Genomic DNA, 2843 nt, shown 5'->3' with positions numbered 1-2843 from the left:
AACTGCGCAGTTCTGGGAGGCAGAGAAGACCTGGTGATTTCACAGTTATGTAGTTCAAGAGTTCAGGGTTTGCGCTCGAGCTCAGAGATTGTGCAATGCACAATTGGGGCTAGGATGGAGGGATGAATTGCACAATTTTGGAGGCCAAGGCTCATGCTTGAGCACTAAAACTGCATAATGCGCAGTCCTGGAAGGAAGGAACTGCACATTGCGCAATGTCAAGAGGAAAGGTTGCAACTTGAGGGTTGGGATTGCACAATATGTAGTTCAGGAAAGCCAGATGAGGCTAAGTTGCTAGGAATTTTCCGAAATTTGGCTAAGTGTGGGATCAATTAAATTGATGTGAACAGTGTTAGGAATTGAATGTGATCACACACTTATACACTTAACGACACACCATATATCATCTGGAACACATGAACACATACTTCCCTTCATGGGACAACCTTTTCGACAACTTATGACAAGTGCGACACTAAAGATACACTTTGCGACAACTCTGACGATACTTATGCGACAATGATTAAAACTTTGGAAATGAGTGCGACAAAGGTTTACATGGTAATATCGACTCATTTACACAAGGAGAACCTCTTGAAACCACCAAAACAATCTTATGTACATTTTATGACACGTAACATGCTGGAAGACGACAAGTGCTAAAGTGCGAATGGCACTTGCGATATGTGAATGACATTGAAAGCAACACATGCCAAAGTGAAGGTAACGTTAAAACAACACTAATTAGAGTGAAAGCAAGCAAACGCGACAACTGAAACATGAAAATGACACTCATGAAAACAAAGGTGCGTGAAAGCAACATTTGCAAAACTCATTGAAGTAGAAGTACAATGCAGCTAGAAGTGAGAAATTGTCGATGTCAGTGCGCACTAGCTGTCGACATGGACTGGACATCACATAGGCATAGTCTTGATGGACCATGCTATGTTGTTTCAAGCTTGTGTAAAAGAATGTGCTCATGAACTTGTTGTGGACTGAGCATGTGTGAGCAAGTACCCTCGACACTTCCAATCCAAGAAGGGAGCTCAAAAGCATCAACTAACCAAGAAGTGACTACAGAACGACCAATCGCAAGATCTGCAATATGCTAAAAAATTTGAGTGTAGGAAAAACTTTGGAGGGTGTTTGTCGCAACAACAACATGGTCAAAAAGTCAACTTGGTCTCAAATTGACCAGTTTGATGAGAGGAATCCATGTCACATTGATTTTTTTCCACTTAGAGGAGTTAGTGGCTAGTGATAGCTTGGTCAAAAACTCTAATATTTTTCTAGGTGACAAAAATAGGTTAGCATTGGGTAAAATGATGCATGCATTACATAAAAAATGATCAACATAAAGGGAGGAACAATACCCATGTTCCATATTTCTCAATTTCCTCAAGCTGTTATGGAACTAGCATAGGGGATAGATGACGACGAGATAGGATGTTGTGGAAATGGTATAAAATAAATGAATATTTTGAGAGAGACCTAGTTCAAATCATGTTTGGATCAGGCATATTTAGGTATTGAGATTGTCAAAATGTCAAGGGCATTAGAGATCTAGTGGGTAGGTGGCCAAGTTGAGTTAGTAAAGGGAGAAAGTTAAATAAAGCTAATCATTGGTGAAGTCAAGTAGTCATTAGGTGGTCTAACTATCCATTGGAGAGATCATAAACCAAGAAGTTATATTATGGACCAAGAAAGTAGTCATTACAAAGTCAATTATATCCCCTAAGGATTGAGTTAAGTTCCTCTAACCAAGTCAAATTATTTTAAGGACAAATTAGTGGGAAGTTGAGATACTTCTTTTTACTCTACTTCATGATTGATCATTATAAACCACTAACAAAAGAAATTGTGGACCAAATTGGGAAATACGAGTCATATCAACCCATTAGTGGTCAAATTATTCCTTGTAATTTAATATTTATGAAAAAAAATACTATGTCTCCAACTTCTGGATGACTAGTAAAAAAACTTAATGGAGGAGGAGTTCAACTAATCATTAGCTGGCTATTAAAAATATCTTCTAAAAGGCTAGAGTTGTTGTTTCCATATGAGATAAGTGTCATCTAATAAAAGAGCTTCATTTCTGCAAATCCTTGTTCAACATTTCATTGTTAGTTTTGTGGGGTGGATTTTATTTCTATTTCGTTTCTTGATTAATTATGTTATCGTGGCATATACTCACCAATGTTATGTGGAATGTAAGTTTTGCAAATGCTAAGTTTTTTTGTTTTTTGTTTTTGTTTTGAATAATTAGGGTTAGAATCTTATCCATAGATCTAAGTCATTTATATCTGGGTTTTTACTACTTGGGTCATCCTAAATGGTTGTGTTAATGGAGCCGGGGAGAGGGGTGCAACCCCCTCCTCTTGAAATGTAGTCACCGATTCTCATTAACCATAAACAAAAGGGGCTAAATCTTTAGAAGGAACTAGTAACAAGAGTGAAACCTTGCTTCTTGGGGCTTAATGGAAATCCCACATTAGAGGAAGATGTTTACTGAAGACAACAACAAACCCTAAGTTTGTAATTTCGAACAATAATTTGGAGGAACCATAACAATTTATTTGGTTGAGGGAGATAGATCTAGTTAAATGGATTCAAATGAATTAGCAACTAAAAGGCAATGCAGAAATTTGCCTAAGACCTAAAGGATTTTTTATGGTAATTTTCACGAACATGGAGGATCATCATGCAGATATTTGAAAATGCACTACAACAAAAAAGGCCATTAGTGAGGGTCATGCCTATGACGAACCTTTAAGGTTTGTCACCAATGTTGCATATGGTGACTGTCCTTAAAAAAGCTTTGTTGTAAGTGCATATAGTGATGG

Source organism: Pinus tabuliformis, chromosome 1_2 (assembly GCF_031772625.1).
Source record: "Pinus tabuliformis cultivar Carrire ecotype Pingquan chromosome 1_2, CPIR1, whole genome shotgun sequence".
NCBI lineage: Eukaryota > Viridiplantae > Streptophyta > Pinopsida > Pinales > Pinaceae > Pinus > Pinus tabuliformis.
Note: the sequence above shows the minus strand (reverse complement) of the source record.